Consider the following 17,250-nt stretch of genomic DNA (forward strand, 5'->3'; position numbering starts at 1 on the left):
GTTTATCCAAGGAAGTGATGCAAAACCAAATGGCTCTTGACTTACTATTGGCTTTACAGGGAGGTGTTTGAAAGATTATTAATATGAGCTGCTATATATATGTCAACCAAGCCAGCAGAATTTCTCTGGATTTAGCAGAAATTTGGGAGCAAACAAAAATCTTGCATCAAGTTATGAAGGACAATATGTCCTGGGGATTTGAAGAGCTATGGCATAAACTTATTGTTATTATAATAGTTATAATTTGTCTGCACATCTTAGCCTGTATAATGATTAAATGCTGTAGTTGTTGCAGTCAATTGTACATGGAAGTAAAGTTTAAATATTGAGGCTTTGGATTTGTGAGTACAAAGTCTCAATAAAAGGGGGGAATTGATGCTTTGAACAAAGATTCTACTGTATCTCTGTAGTACTTCAATTATGCTTACTTGAGCAACTTTGAAAATTTGTTATGTACGAAAAGGATAAGAAAACCTTGAGCTTTGTTGATAGCATGCACAAATAGATCAGAAGCCTTGGGCCTTGCTAAGCTTTGTGATTAAAACCCGCTAGGACCAGTTTAGGACCATATAAATGGGAAAAAGAGATGAACCATCTGGGATGACCCACACTGTGCATGCATTAAGGTAGAGTTCAACTAGAGGACACCAAGAAAACAACCACCAGAGGGTCTCAGAGACCTCTAAAGACCACCAACCCATAACAGCGCATGCCCAAAAGGGGCAGACACTATGTAAATGATTTGGGGGTAAAATAATGAATATGTATATGCATTGCGGGAAAGCTTTTGCATATGTAATGTCTGCAGTGTATATAAGCTTAAGAGTTTTTGAGCCAGGTATGCACACTAGGAAGAACTATCCCCCGTGCATCCAGTGCTGCAATAAAAAGAATGCCTGCTTTCTAAAACTACAAAATTGAGTCTTAGAGAGTTTCTTTGACCAGCTTTTATGGTAACAGTAGCCTAAGGAAAAGCTTGCATGGATTTTTTTGGGAAGGAGAAGTTTAGGGGGAGAACTTTTCAGTCCATAATAAGTAATTGGTGTATTTTCTTCTGTTTTGTTAAATCTTATTCTGTTTATCCCATCCTCTCACTCTGCTTTTAAACTTCTAAATCACAGTGTATTAAAATGATAGTAAAAAGTTACTATGATTCTTTTAGCAATTAGTCTCTAGATTAAACACACCCATCTCTACACCTTTACATAACATCATAGCTCTCTCTTCCTTTTCTTGTGCCAACATGGAAAAATAGGTTCTAGGTATCAGTTTCACAAAAACTGTTTCTGGATACCATTGCACAATATTGTACTGGGCTTATGTGGCAAAGGTTTGGCCTCTGTGAGACACTCTAGAAGATGCCCCATGTTAGATAACAGCCAGTTCCATCTGGCTTCAAAGGGACCCACCACTGGCCAAAGCTGAGTCAATAAGCATCTCACCTCTCACCTTTCTGAGAACATATCTAAGAAAGGGAATAAAATTGCTGCAAAACAGCAGCTGTGAAAGAGGAGTGAGAAAATGCAGAGAAAAACAACCCTGCAGACACCAAGGACAGTGCAGAAGGAGGGGAAGGAGGTGCTCCAGGTGCTGGAGCTGAATTTCACTTGTGGTCCTTGGAGAGAACCATGGTGGAGCAGGTCGTCCCACTGCAGCCCATGGTGTACCACAGTGGAGTAGATCTTCACGCAGCATCCAATGGAGGAGCCCACGGTGGAGCAAGTGGATCTGGCCTGAAGGAGGCTGCATCCCATGGAGAGCTCCTGCAGGAGCAGACTCCAGGCCAGAACCTTCAGACTGTGGAGAGGAGCCTGCGTGAGAACTGGCAGGAGCTGCCACCCGTGGGAGACCCATGCTGGAGCAATTTGCTCCTGAAGGATGGGCCCCATGGTACAGACCCATATTGGAGCAGTTCTTGAAGAACTTGGATCATTTGGGGAAGGACTGCATTCTGTGGGAGAGACCCCACGGTGGAGCAGGGGAAGAGAATGTGAAGGAGTAGCAGGTAGAAAGCATTACTACGGGGTCCATCTATCAGGAGCAATCTGCTCCAACATGGGTCCCCCACGGGCGGCAGCTCTTGCCAGATCACCTGCTCCTGCTTGGGCTCCTCTCCACGAACTACAGGTCTGGTCCAGAGTCTGCTCTGGTGGGGGGGCTCTCTATAGGCCACAGCCTCCTTCAGGTCAGATCCACCTGCTGCACTGTGGGCTCCTTAACAGGCTGCAGCATGTAAATCTGCTCCACCATGGTCCTCTCCATAGGCCACAGGGGAACTTCTGCTCCAGCGCCTGGAGCACCTCCTCCCCCTCCTTCTTCACTAACCTTGGTGCCTGCAGGGCTGTTTCTCACTCCTCACTCTCCCAGCTGCTGTTGTGCAGCAGCAGTTTTTTTCAATTTCTTAAATCTGCTCTCACAGAGGCGCAAGCAACATTGCTTATTGGCTCGGCTCTGGCCAGCAGCAGGTCCCTTTTCCAGCTGGCTGAAACTGGCTCTTATCTAACATGGGGCAGCTTCTGGACTCTTCTCACATAGACCACCCCTGCAGCCCCCCACTACCAAAACCTTGCCACGTAAACCCAATACACCTGCCAATGTTAAACCACCATAAATATAAAAATACTCTTCATGTCTTCACAATAGTAGAAAAAGAGTGAATTTTGTTATCTGCATACCAGGTCTTGCTTACAGATGTACTTATATCTTTCATTTAAATGCATTTTTATCATTTTCTACGTATATAATACCTCTTCTAATAATTAATATTAGAAATAATATGATATAGCATTAACATTAACATAAAATGTTAAATATTAAATAGCTTTAAATATTAACTTTCTTGACAATATTAATGAAAACAAGATGTTTCCATGATTGTAGCATTTTAACATTAACTTTTTTGGAGATTGATGTCTATCAAATACTTTATAGTGATTGGCATCCATCCCAGTACATAGAGCTAGCAGAAGGTGTACGGTATTTCTTCCCTTGCTTTCTAATTGACAACACTGTGAGTGACTTCAGTGGCGTGGCCTTGGAGTGGTCCCACAGAGATGAATTTCACACTTAGTGCACAAATATGATCACAGAATTTAAGCCCTGGGCAGAAATAATAAAGATATTAGTAAATGGTGATGTTGACAGTTGTGCATTTCAGCTTTAGTTGAGAACAAAGACAAAATTGCAGAATCATACAGTCATAGAATTGTTTGGGTTGAAAGGGACCTTAAAGGTCATCTAGTTCCAACCCCCCTGCCATGGGCCAGGACACCTTCCACTACATAAGGTTGCTCAAAGCTCCATCCAACCTGGCCTTGAACACTTCCAAGGAGGGGCCATTCACAGCTTCTCTGGGCAACCTGTTCCATCTGCTGTTTGTGGGAAGTCCACATAGGTTCAATTTGGGAAGGACTTTTGACCATGGGAGGGGCCCCACATTGGAGCAGGGGAAGAGAGTGACCATGAAGGAGTGGTGGAGATGAAGCGTTATGGACTGACCACAAACCCTATTCCCCGTTCCCCTGCACCGCTCGGGGGGAGGTTGTAGAAGAGGGTAGATGGGGGGGAGATGCTTTTAGTTTGCTTTTAGTTTCTCACTGTTCTAGTCTGCTAGTGATAGGCAATAAATTATATTAATCTCTCTGTTGAGTCTGTTTTGCCCATGAGGCTAATTGTTGAGTGATATCTCTGTCCTTATCTCAACTCTTGTGCCCTTTCTAAGACAGGCCAGATAGGTGAGGTGGTGGAGTTGCCCTTTATGTGAAAGAACACCTGGAATGTATGGAGGTCTACCTTGTGGTGGATGATGAGTGGATCAAGAATTTATAGGGAAGGATTAAAGGACAGACTAACAAGGGTGACAGTGTTTTGGGTGTTTGCTACAGGCCATCTGATTAGGAGGAGGAAGTAGATGAGGCCTTCTACAGACAGCTGGAAGTAGCCTCACCATCACAGGCCCTAGTTATCATGGGGCACTTCAGCCACCCTGACATCTGCCAGAGGAGCAACACAGCAAAGCACAAACAATCCAGGAGGTTCCTGGAAAGCACTGTTAATAACTTTCTGACGCAGGTGATGGAGTAGCCAATGAGGAATGGTATGTTGCTGGACCTTGTACTAACAAACAAAGAGGGACTGGTTGGAGATGTGAAGGTTGGGGGCAGCCTTGGCTACAGTGACCACAAGATCATGGAGTTCAGGATCCTGCAAGGTGGAAGCAAGGCAATAAGATAGATCACAATCCTTGACTTCAGCAGAGCTAACTTTGTCCTCTTCAGGGACCTTCTTGGAAGAATTCCATGGGAATGGGTCCTAGAAGGAAAAGGGGTCCAAGAGAGCTGGTTAATATTCAAGCATTACTTCTTCCAAGCTCAAGATTGGTGCATTCCTATGAGTAAGAAGTCAAGCAAAGAGGGCAGGAGACCTACATGGATGAACAAGGAACTCCTGACAAAACTCAAACAGAAGCAGGATGTGTACAGGAGGTGGAAGCAGGGAAAGGCCACTGGGGATGAATATAGGGATGCTGTCAGAGTATGCAGAAATACAACAAGGAAGGCCAAGGCCCATTTGAAATTAAATTTGTCTGAGGATGTCAATGACAACAAGAAAGGCTTCTTCAAATACATCAATAGCAAAAGGGAAATTAGGGAAAATGTAGGCCTACTACTGAATGGGGCAGGGACCCTGGCAATGGAGAATGCAGAGAAGGCAGAGATACTTAATGCCGCCTTTGCTTCAGTCTTCACTGCCAAGGCCAGCCCTCAGGAATCCCTGACCCAGGAAACCAGGGAGAAAGTCAGGAGAAAGGAAGACTTTCCCTTGGTTGAGGAGGATTGGGTTAGAGATCATTTGAGGTATCAACTTGATAACTTAAAATTTATGGGCCCTGATGGGATGCAGCCATGAGTGCTGCGGGAGCTGGCAGACATCATTGCTATGCCACTCTCGATCATCTTTGAAAGGTCATGGCAATCAGGAGAGGTGCCTGAGGACTGGAAGAAAGCAAATGTCACCCCAGTTTTCAAAAAGGGCAAGGAGGAAAACCCATGAAACTACAGGGAAGTTAGCCTTACTTCAGTCCCTGGAAAGGTGATGGAACAGCTCATCCTGGATGGTATCTCTAAGCATGTGGAAGACAAGGTGATGAGGAATAGTCAGCATGGATCCACTAAGGGGAAATCATGTTTAACCAATCTGATAGCCTTCTATGATGGAATGAGTGTCTGGGTAGATGAGGGGAGAGCAGTGGATGTTGTCTTCCTGGACTTCAGTGAGGCTTTTGACACTGTCTCCCATGATATCTTCATAGGCAAGCTCAGGAACTGCAGGCTGGATGAGTGGATGGTGAGGTAGATTGAGAACTGCCTGAACAGAAGGTCTCAGAGGGTTGTGATCAGTAGCACAGTCTAGTTGGAGGCCTGTAGCTAGCAGTGTCCACCAGGGGTAAATACTGGGTCCAGTGTTGTTTAACTTATTCATCAATGACTTGGAAGAAGGACTAGAGTGTTTCTTCCAGCAAGTTATTGATGATACAAAACTGTGAGGAATGGCTGATACACCAGAGTGCTGTGCTGTCATTCAGAAGGCTCTTGACAGGCTGCAAAGATGGGCAGAGAGGAACCTTTTGAAACTCAAGAAAGGCAAGTGCAGGGTCCTTGTTGTGGTTTAACCCAGCAGGCAGCTAAGCACCACACAGCCATTCGCTCACCCTCCCCCCCAAGAGTGGGATGGGAAAAAAAAAAAAAGTTAAATCTTGTGGGGTGAGATAATGACAGTTTAATAGGACAGAAAAGAAAGAGAAATAATAATAATAGTGGTAGTAGTAATAATAATATGCACAAAGCAAGTGAGGCACAATGCAATTGGTCCTCTGTTCCTTCACACACACCCCTGGCCAGCCACCCCATATTAATTTTTCAGCATGACGTCATACGACATGGAATATCCCTTTGGCCAGTTTGGGCAAGCTGTCCTGGTTCTGTCCCCTCCCAGCTCCTGCTGCACCCCCAGCCTCCTCACAGTCTGAGCAGTATGATGAGCTGAAAAGTCCTTGACTTAGTGTAAGCACTGCTCTGCAACAATTAAAACATCAGCATTTTATCAACATTATTCTCATCCTACATCCAAAAATAGCACTAGGAGGAAAATTAACTCTATCCTAGCCAAAACCAGGACAGTCCTGAACTGGGGAAAGAATAAACCCATGCACCAGTACAGGCTGGGGGCTGACCTGCTGAAAAGCAGCTCTGCGGAGAAGGACCTGAGGGTCCTGGTGGATGATAAGCTGACCAGCAATGCACACTTGCAGCCAAGAAGGCCAATGGTATCCTGGCCTGCATTAAGAAGAATGTTGCCAGTAGGTCAAGAGAGGTTATCCTCCTCCTCTACTCAGCCCTGGTAAGGCCTCATTTGGAGTACTCTGTCCAGTTCTGGGTATCCCCAGTACAAGAGGGACATGGAGCTCCTGGAGCGAGTCCAGCAGAGGGCTATGAAGATGATTAGGGGATTGGAGCATCTCTCATATAAGGAAAGGCTGAGGGAACTGGACCTGTTCAGCCTGGAGAAGAGAAGGCTCAGAACATATCTTATCAATGTATATAAATACCTGAAGGGAGGATGTCAAGAGGATGGGGCCAGACTCTTCTCAGTGGTGCACGACAGGATGAGAGACAACGGGCACAATCCGGAACACAGGAAGATCCATCTGAACATGAGGAAAATTTTCTTTACTAAGAGGATGACTGAACATTGGAACAGGTTGCCCAGAGAGGTGGTGGAGTCTCCTTCCTTGGAGATATTCAAAAGCCATCTGGCCACAATCTTGGGTAATGTGCTCTAGGGGACCCTGCTTGAGCAGGGAGGTTGGACTAGATGATCTCTAGAGGTCCCTTCCAACCTCAACCATTCTGTGATTCTCTGATTCTGTGATAATTCCTTACTCACCGAGTGGTCCATCCGTCAAATCCATGTGTTGTGGTTTAACCCGAATGGCAGCTAAACACCACACAGCCGTTCGCTCACCCTCCCCCCTCCCTCTCTGGGATGGGGGGAGAGAAACGGGAAAGTGAAGCCTGTGAGTTGAGATAGAGACAGTTTATTAAGACAGGAATATAATAATAACAATAATAATAATGATAATAGTATTAATAATAATAATGTGTACGAAACAAGTGATGCACAATGCAATTGCTCACCACCCGTTGACCGATGCCCAGCCTTTCCCCTAGCAGCCAGCCCCCCCACCCCGACCAGCCACCCCTATATATTGTTTAGCATGACGTCAGATGGTATGGAATACCCCTTTGGCCAGTTTGGGTCAGCTGTCCTGGGTCTGTCCCCTCCCAGCTCTGCTACACCCCTAGCCTGCTCGCTGGCAGGACAGAGCGAGAAGCTGAAAAGTCCTTGGCTTGGTGTAAGCACTGCTCTGCAACAATTAAAACGTCAGCATGTTATCAGCGCTCTTCTCACCCTAATCCAAAACATAGCACCCTACCAGCTACTAGGAGGAAAATTAACTCTGTCCTAACTGGAACCAGGACAGATATCCACCCCTTATTCCATACCATTTATGTCATGCTCAGGTTACACTCTTTCCAATACCTTGTAATTAATCACCATTTTCATCTATGATATATAAAGCAATCATGGTAGTGATGACATACAGTATTATATAATAATTAACACCCTACAATTCAGCTCATGGGCTATTCTCACCCAGTATCAAATCCCCTTGAGGTACACACCGGACCTCCCCATTCTTTTGCATTACCCACCAAGTGCATCCAGGTCCCTGAGCAAAAGCAATCCCACGAATGGGTTTGCCTTTTCCTGAGGCAGGAGTAGCCCAGACTGTCTTACCCAGCATGTTTCTTACGTGCACTACAGGAATTTATCCCCTTCTACAGTGCGTAACAGGTTTGATGGGGCAGGTCCAGCTCGGTTGGCAGATCCCCTAGTATTGACTAACCAGGTGGCCTTTGCCAAATGTGTATCCCAATTTTTGAATGTCCCAGCACCCATTGATTTCAGCGTAGGCTTTAACAGTCCATTGTATCGTTCAACTTTCCCGGAGGCTGGTGCATGATAGGGGATGTGATACACCCACTCAATACCATGTTCTTTGGCCCAAGTGTCTATAAGGTTGTTTCAGAAATGAGTCCCATTGTCTGACTCAATTCTCTCTGGGGTGCCATGTCGCCACAGGACTTGTTTTTCAAGGCCCAGGGTAGTGTTCTGGGCGGTGGCATGGGGCACAGGATATGTTTCCAGCCATCCGGTGGTTGCTTCCACCATTGTAAGTACGTGGCGTTTGCCGTTGTGGGTTTGAGGGAGTGTGATGTAATCAATCTGCCAGGCCTCTCCATATTTATATTTCAGCCATCGTCCTCCATACCAAAGAGGCTTTGACCGTTTGGCTTGCTTGATTGCAGCACATGTTTCACAATCATGAATAACCTGTGCTATAGTGTCCATGGTCAGGTCCACCCCTCGATCGCGAGCCCATCTGTATGTTGCATCTCTACCTTGATGGCCTGAGGTGTCATGGGCCCATCGGGCTATAAATAATTCACCTTTATGTTGCCAGTCCAGGTCCACCTGAGCCACTTCAATCTTAGCAGCCTGATCCACCTGCTGGTTGTTTTGATTTTCTTCAGTAGCCCAATCCTTGGGCATGTGAGCATCTACATGGCGTACCTTTACAACCAGGTTCTCTACCCGGGCAGCAATATCTTGCCACAATGCAGCAGCCCAGATGGGTTTGCCCCTGCGCTCCCAGTTATTCTGCTGCCATTGCTGTAACCACCCCCACAGGGCATTTGCTACTATCCATGAATCAGTATAGAGATAGAGAACTGGCCACTTTTCTCGTTCAGCAATATCTAAGGCCAGCTGGATGGCTTTCACTTCTGCAAACTGACTCGATTCACCTTCTCCATCAGCAGCTTCTGCAACTCGTCGTGTAGGACTCCATACAGCAGCTTTCCATCTCCGATGCTTTCCCACGATACAACAGGACCCATCAGTGAACAGGGCATATTTCTTCTCATTTTCTGGTAGCTTGTTGTACAGTGGGGCTTCTTCAGCACGGACCACCTCCTCCTCTGATGATATCCCAAAGTATTTGCCTTCTGGCCAGTCCATAATCACTTCCAAGATTCCTGGGCGACTGGGGTTTCCTATTCGAGCTCACTGAGTAATCAGTGCAACCCACTTATTCCATGTAGCATCAGTTGCATGATGTGTAGAGGGGACCCTTCCTTTGAACATCCAGCCTAGTACCGGCAGTCGGGGTGCCAGGAGGAGCTGCGCTTCAGTACCGACCACTTCCGAAGCAGATCGAACTCCTTCATATGCTGCCAATATCTCTTTTTCAGTTGGAGTGTAGGGGGCCTCAGATCCTCTGTATGCCCGACTCCAAAACCCCAGGGGTCGACCTCGAGTTTCCCCAGGCTCTTTCTGCCAGAGGCTCCAGGTGGGACCATTCTCCCCGGCTGCAGTGTAGAGCACATTCTTTACATCTGGTCCTGTTCGGACTGGCCCAAGGGCTACTGCATGAACTATTCCCTGCAGGCTTGTCGTTGCTCAGGGCCCCATTCAAAAGCATTCTTCTTACGGGTTACTTGGTAGAGCGGGTTTACAATCAGACTGTAATTTGGAATGTGCATTCTCCAAAACCCCACGACACCTAGGAAAGTTTGTGTTTCTTTTTTGCTAGTTGGTGGAGACATAGCTGTTATTTTGTTGATCACATCCATTGGGATTTGACGACTTCCATCTTGCCATTTTATTCCTAAAAACTGGATCTCTCGTGCAGGTCCTTTAACTTTATTCTGTTTTATGGCAAAACCGGCCTTCAGAAGGATTTGGACTATTTTCTTCCCTTTCTCGAAAACTTCCTCTGAGGTGTTACCCCACACAATGATGTCATCGATGTACTGCAGGTGTTCAGGAGCTTCCCCCTGCTCCAGCGCAGACTGGATCAGTCCATGGCAAATGGTAGGGCTGTGTTTCCACCCCTGGGGCAGCCGATTCCAAGTATGTTGGACTCCCCTCCAAGTGAAAGCAAACTGTGGCCTGCACTCTGCTGCTAGAGGGATGGAGAAAAATGCATTAGCAATATCAATTGTGGCATACCACTTGGCTGCCTTTGATTCCAGTTCATACTGGAGTTCTAGCATGTCCGGCACTGCAGCACTCAGTGGTGGCGTGACTTCGTTCAGGCCACGATAGTCCACTGTTAGTCTCCACTCACCATTAGACTTTCGCACTGGCCTTATGGGACTATTAAAAGGTGAATGAGTCTTGCTGATCACTCCTTGGCTCTCCAGTTGACGAATTAGCTTATGGATGGGAATCAGGGAGTCTCTGTTGGTGCGATATTGCCGCCGGTGCACAGCTGTGGCAGCGATCGGCACTTGCTGTTCTTCAACCCTCAGCAACCCCACAACAGAAGGGTCCTCTGAGAGACCGGGCAAGGTAGACAACTGTTTAATGTCCTCTGTCTCTAAGGCAGCTATGCCAAAAGCCCAGCAGAACCCTTTTGGGTCCTTGAAATATCCTCTTCTAAGGCAGTCTATGCCAAGGATGCACGGAGCATCCGGGCCAGTCACAATACGGTGCTTTTGCCACTCATTCCCGGTTAGACTCACTTCAGCCTCCAATACAGTTAACTGCTGGGATCCCCCCGTCACACCATAAATACAGATGGGCTCTGGCCCTTTATAGCTTGATGGCATTAGAGTACATTGTGCACCGGTGTCTACCAAAGCCTTATACTTCTGTGCGTCTGACGTGCCAGGCCATCGAATCCACACAGTCCAATAAACTCGATTGTCCCTTTCCTCCCCCTGGCTGGAGGCAGGGCCCCTCTAGTCCTGGTCAGAATCTTCGTTTCTGTGTTTAAAGGACTGCCTGCTGGAAGTTGGAGCAGCAAACTTTTCAGAGAACCCCTTTTTCCCAATTGTTTTCTTTTGCAACTCACATACCCGTGCCTCTAGGGTCGCAGTAGATTTTCCATCCCATTTTCTCATGTCCTCTCCATGGTCACGTAGGTAAAACCACAGGGTGGCGCTGTGTGTGCCCACCATATTGTCTTCCTTGCATAGATGAACGTTTACCCCTAATAGCTGAGACACTGGTTTGTACAGGTGGGGAGGAAAATAAACTCTCTTTAAGTTGGTGGACATCTTCAGAAAGTTTCTCCAAAGTATTCTCTTTTAGCTGGTGGACACTAGTTCATTCAGGTGGAGGGGAAGATAAATTCTCTTTAAGTTGGTGGAACTCTTCAGAGAGTTTCTCCACAGCCGAGACACAGGCCTGTAGGGAAGAGGAGAGATTTCCTTCGTACTGCCGGAGTTGTTTAGCCACTTCATTCACTGGGGGATTCTCCTCCGCTTTCCAGGCTAGTATTGCCAATGAGCTGGCATATGATGATGGTGCACTCCGTACAAACTTCCGCCACATGGGTAGTGTACACTGGACTGCATCTGGATCTGCGGATGTTTGTGCGTCGTCTAGGTCCTTATAAATGACTTCCCGTACGGCCAATTCCCTCAGGTACTGGATTCCCTTCTCCATGGTGGTCCACTTGCTTGGTAGACATACAAGTTCTTCCTTGAAGGGATACCTTTCCTTCACAGCTGACAGGAGACGCCTCCAGAGGCTGTGAGATCTTGCTCCATCGCCAATTGCTTTGTCAATGCCTGCTTCTCTAGCAAGGGATCCCAGCCGCCTGGCTTCCCTGCCCTCTAATTCCACACAATTGGCTCTGGTGTCCCAGCACCGGAGCAGCCAGGTGACAAGCTGCTCACCTATACACCGACCAAAATCTTTTCGCACATCTCGTAGCTCACGCTGGTATAGGGTTCGGGTAGTTACTGTTGATTTTTCAACATCCTCATCCTCATCTTCATCCTCCTGCACTTTTGATGGCCCAGCCTCGTCTTCTCTATACCTAGACCTAGCAGAAGACTGTCTGCGTTCTAAACGACCTGAGTCTCTATACCATTTTTTCACCTCGTCTACAGGGGCAACTTGCACTGCTACAGCTCGTTTCTCTGACCCAGCCACAGGAGTTGGAGCGGCTGCAGGAGCTGGAGCGGCTGCAGGGGCTGGAACTGGAACGGCTGCAGGAGCTGGAAATGGAGCGGCTGCAGGAGCTGGAGCAGCTGCAGGAGCTGGAACTGGAACGGCTGCAGGAGCTGGAGCAGCTGCGGGAGCTGGAGCGGCTGCAGGGTCTGTCACTGGGTTGATAGTGGCATCAATTGCAGCTCCATAGGCACAAGCCAGACCCCAGCACACTACAGTCATTTGTGTCACTTTGGAACTGCCAGAGTCATGACACCTTTTTTCCAAGCATTCTACCAGTTTTTTAGGATTTTGCAGTTGTTACGGGGTGAATGTCCAAAGCACTGGAGGTGCCCACTGCTCTAGAAACCTGGCCATATCCTCCCACACTCCCTGCCACTCGCAACTATCCCGCCTCAAGACAGATCTCCGGATGAGATTCCTAAGTAGTTGTTTAACCTTAAACAAAACCTGAAGCGTATTCAGGAGACATAACAGCAAGAACAGGCTGGTCTGAGTATCCCAAGGATATTCAACATCTTGGAGAACTATCGTAACTAGCTCGGGGGATAAGAGGGTGGTGAAGGAGAAAGGGAGAGTGAACAGGTAGGAAAAAATATCTTCCCCTGTCCCCTTCACAGATTGGCTCCCTGACGAAAAAAGGCAATAGGTGTAATTGCTAATAGTTTCCGAGATATGGTTTCCAAAGTATAGAGTCGACGACAGTGCTGAGTACAAATACCAGGTTAGAGTCATGACCAGAAATGTCATCATTTCATAAGCCATTGTTACACCGCACAGTACCATAACAATGTTAAACCAGGGCCCGGAAAGGATAAACAGCGCGACAGGGAGCACATACAGTAAGTAACGTGCTATAAAACTCAATTTGGAAAACAGGCACAGCAGACTGGAGATTAAGGCAATCAACATCGTGACTAGCAACTATTAAGCAGGTCCAATACTTATACCAATTTTAGTTCAACACACTCAGGTCAAATCTGTCGATATCTCAACCCTTCGAGCCCCACGTTGGGCGCCAAAAGGACTGTTGTGGTTTAACCCGGCCGGCAGCTAAACACCACACAGCCGTTCGCTCACCCTCCCCCCTCCCTCTCTGGGATGGGGGAGAGAAACGGGAAAGTGAAGCCTGTGAGTTGAGATAAAGACAGTTTATTAAGACAGGAAAATAATAATAACAATAATAATAATAATGATAATAGTATAAATAATAATAATGTGTACGAAACAAATGATGCACAATGCAATTGCTCACCACCCGCTGACCGATGCCCAGCCTATCCCCAAGCAGCCGGCCCCCCCACCCCAGCCAGCCACCCCTATATATTGTTTAGCATGACGTCAGATGGTATGGAATACCCCTTTGGCCAGTTTGGGTCAGCTGTCCTGGGTCTGTCCCCTCCCAGCTCTGCTACACCCCTAGCCTGCTCGCTGGCAGGACAGAGCGAGAAGCTGAAAAGTCCTTGGCCTGGTGTAAACACTGCTCTGCAACAATTAAAACATCAGCATGTTATCAGCGCTCTTCTCATCCTAACCCAAAACATAGCACCCTACCAGCTACTAGGAGGAAAATTAACTCTGTCCTAATTGGAACCAGGACACCATGTCTCTCCAATTTAGAGAAAAGGATGTTGTTTGGGAAAGAAGAAGAATAATGTTAAAGAAAAAATAATGAAAATAATGTCCTGGGCTGCATTAAAAAAGGGGTGGCCAGCAGGGAGAGGGAGGTGACTGTCCCCCTCTACTTTGCTCTTGTGAGACCCCACCTGGAATACTGCATGCAGGCCTGGGGCCCCCAGCACAAGAAGCTCTTGGAACAGGTCCAGAGGAGGGCCGCTAAGATGATCAGAGGGCTGGAGCGCCTCTATGAAGAAAGGTTGAGGGAACTGGACTTGTTTAGCTTGGAGAAGAGAAGGCTCTGGGGAGACCTCATTGCAGCCTTCCAGTACTTGAAGGGAGCATATAAACAGGAGGGGGAACGCCTGTTTACATGTGTTGGTAGTGATAGGACAAAGGGGAATGGTTTTAAACTAAGACAGGGAGATTTAGGTTAGATATTAGGAGAAAGTTTTTCACTCAGAGGGTGGTGAGGCACTGGAACAGGTAGCCCAGAGAGGTTGTGAATACCCCATCCCTGTAGGCATTCAAGGCCAGGCTGGATGCAGCTCTGGGCAGCCTGCTCTAGCGGTTGGCAACCCTGCCCAGAGCAGGGGGGGTTGAAACTAGATGATTTTCAAGGGCCTTTTCAACCCAGGCCATTCTATGATTATGTGAATCAGCAATGTGAGCTTGCAGCCCAGAAAGCAAACCGTATCCTGGGCTGCATCAAAAGAACCATGACCAACAGGATGAGGGAGGTGATTCCCTCTACTCTGCTCTTGTGAGACCCTACCTGGAGTACTGTGCTCAACTCTGAGGTGCCCAGCACAAGAGGGATGTGAAAGTATTAGAAAAAGTCCAGAGGAGGGCCATGAAGATGATGAAGGGGCTGGAACACTTCTCCTGTGAAGACAGGCTGAGGGAGTTGGGGTTGTTCAGCCTGGAGAAGAGAAAGCACCAGGGAGACCTTAGAGCAGCATTCCAGTGCCTAAAGGAGGCCTACAGGAAAGCTGGGGAGGGACTCTTTGTCACGGTCGGTGGGATTGAATGTACCCTCAGCAAGTTGGCTGATGACACCAAGCTCTGTGGTGCAGTAGACGCGCTGGAAAGAAGCGATGTCATGCAGAGGGACCTGGATAGGCTTGAGAGAAGTGATGCACTGTGCATCACTTGTTTTGTACACATTATTATTATTAGTACTACTATTATTATTATTTTCCTTTCTTTTCTGTCCTAATAAACTGTCTCTATCTCAACCCACAGGCTTCATTTTTCTGATTCCTTCCTCCATCCCAGAGAGGGAGGGGGGAGGGTGAGTGAACAGCTCTGTGGTGCTTAGCTGCCGTCCAGGTTAAACCACAACAGGCATACAGCAATCATACAGTATTATATAGTAATTAATATCACACAATTCAAATCATGGGCTTTTTTCACCCAACATCAAATCCCCTAGAGGTACATATTGGACCTCCCCGTTTCTTTGCATTACCCACCAAGTGCACCCAGGTCCCTGATAAAAAGGTATCCCAGGGATGTTTTTACCTTTATCTGAGGCAGGAGTAGCCCAGACTGTCTTCCCCAGCATATTTATTGCGTGCACTAGAGGGACTTCATCCCCTTCTACAGTACGTAGTAGAGTTGATTTGGCACATGGGACACAAAGGGCGTGTTTTCTGCCAGGTGGTGTATTGGGTTTACGTGGCAAGGTTTTGGTAGTGAGGGGCCTCAGGGAAGCTGCCCCCGTGTTAAATAAGGGCTAGTTTCAGCCGACTCCAAAGGTACCCACCGCTGGCCAGAGCCAAGACAGTAAGCGATGTTGTTTGTGCCTCTGTGAGAGCATATTTAAGAAAGGGGAAAAAAAACTGCTGCTGTGAGAAACAAAGTTGTGTTTTTGCAGTAGAATGTGTTTTTGCAGTGGAAAATTCCACTAACCTTGCATATTCAAAAGTGATTGTGCAGGCATGACAGTGGCATAGCAGTGGGGAGTATGTTAAGCAGATAAGGGGAAGGTCCAACTGTCCCAAAATAAGGAGAATAGGTAGGAGAAACAGGATGAGAAGTGCAAAATCAGTAAAAACAAAAAAACCACAGGCTTTCTAGTCACTACTGGCTACAGATTGTTTCTCACAAACAGCAGCTGGTAGAGCGAGGAGTGAGAAACAGCCTTGCAGACACCAAGGTCAGTGAAGAAGGACGGGGAGAGGTGCTACAGGCAGCAGAGCATCAGTTCCCCTGAGGCCTGTGGAGAGGACCATGGTGAAGCAGCCCATGGGGTACCACGGTGGAGCAGATTTCCATGCTGCAGCCCATGGAGGAGCACAGAGTGGAGCAGGTGTAACTGACCTGAAAAAGGCTGCAGCCTATGGAGAACCCCTGTTGGAGGAGGCTCCAGGCTGGATCTGTGGCCCATGGAGAGGAGCCCACGCAGGAGCAGGTGACCTGGCAGGAGCTTCTGCCTGTGGGGGACCCAGGTTGGAGCAGTGTGCTCCTGATGGATGGACCCCGTGGTATGGACCCATATTTGGAGCAGGTCTTGAAGAGCTGCTGTCTGTGGGAAGCCCACGTAGGATCAGTTCGGGAAGGACAGCATCCAGTGGGAGGGATCCCACGTCGGAGCAGAGAAAGAGAGACCGTGAAGGAGTGGCAGAAACGAAGTGTTAGAGAGTGACCACAACCCCCATTTCCCGTTCCCCTGCACTGCTTGGGGGGAGGAGGTAGAAGAGGGTAGATGGGGGGAAGGCTTTTTTAGTTTGGTTTTAGTATGTCACTGTTCTAGCTTGTTAGTAATATGTAAGAAATTACATTAATCTCCCTACGCTGAGTCTGTTTTGCCCATCGCAATAATTGTTGAGTGATCTCCCTGTCCTTATCTCAACCCTTGAGCCCTTTTCACTGTATTTTCTCCCCCTTTCCCTTTGAGGAGGGGGAGTGAGAGAGTGGCTGTTGAGCTTAGCTGCCCAGCTGAGAAAAACCACCACAGGTTGATACCATGGCTGGAGCTCCTCTTGAGCAAGCTGTAAGTTGGAAGCGGCAGTGGCAGTGACCATGCCCTCCAGCACAAACTGCCGTGTCACTCCCTGTGTGATGTGCCATGATCTGTTTACCTGCCAATGGTATCCTGGCCTGCATTAAGAAGAATGTTGCCAGTAGGTCAAGAGAGGTTATCCTCCTCCTCTACTCAGCCCTGGTAAGGCCTCATTTGGAGTACTCTGTCCAGTTCTGGGTATCCCCAGTACAAGAGGGACATGGAGCTCCTGGAGCGAGTCCAGCAGAGGGCTATGAAGATGATTAGGGGATTGGAGCATCTCTCATATAAGGAAAGGCTGAGGGAACTGGACCTGTTCAGCCTGGAGAAGAGAAGGCTCAGAACATATCTTATCAATGTATATAAATACCTGAAGGGAGGATGTCAAGAGGATGGGGCCAGACTCTTCTCAGTGGTGCACGACAGGATGAGAGACAACGGGCACAATCCGGAACACAGGAAGATCCATCTGAACATGAGGAAAATTTTCTTTACTATGAGGATGACTGAACATTGGAACAGGTTGCCCAGAGAGG

The 17,250-nt window shown here is 47.6% G+C and overlaps 1 protein-coding gene and 1 pseudogene across 3 annotated transcripts in view; one reads left to right on the forward strand and one right to left on the reverse strand.

Annotated features, from left to right (window-relative positions):
* Positions 1-17,250, forward strand: part of LOC136789440 (BDNF/NT-3 growth factors receptor-like) — a 153,704-nt pseudogene that overhangs the window by 96,906 nt on the left and 39,548 nt on the right.
* LOC136789445 (uncharacterized) overlaps positions 1-17,250 on the reverse strand; it is a 145,715-nt gene that overhangs the window by 30,363 nt on the left and 98,102 nt on the right. The window contains exon 2 of one of the 3 annotated variants that reach the window (XM_066989511.1): positions 6,946-7,073. The exons of the other annotated variants lie outside the window; for them this stretch is intronic. The gene's annotated coding sequence lies outside the window, so the exon portion shown is untranslated. The remainder of the gene's footprint in view (positions 1-6,945; positions 7,074-17,250) is intronic. 3 annotated transcript variants of the gene reach the window in all.

Source organism: Anser cygnoides, unplaced genomic scaffold, assembly GCF_040182565.1.
Source record: "Anser cygnoides isolate HZ-2024a breed goose unplaced genomic scaffold, Taihu_goose_T2T_genome scaffold_45_1, whole genome shotgun sequence".
NCBI classification, from domain to species: domain Eukaryota; kingdom Metazoa; phylum Chordata; class Aves; order Anseriformes; family Anatidae; genus Anser; species Anser cygnoides.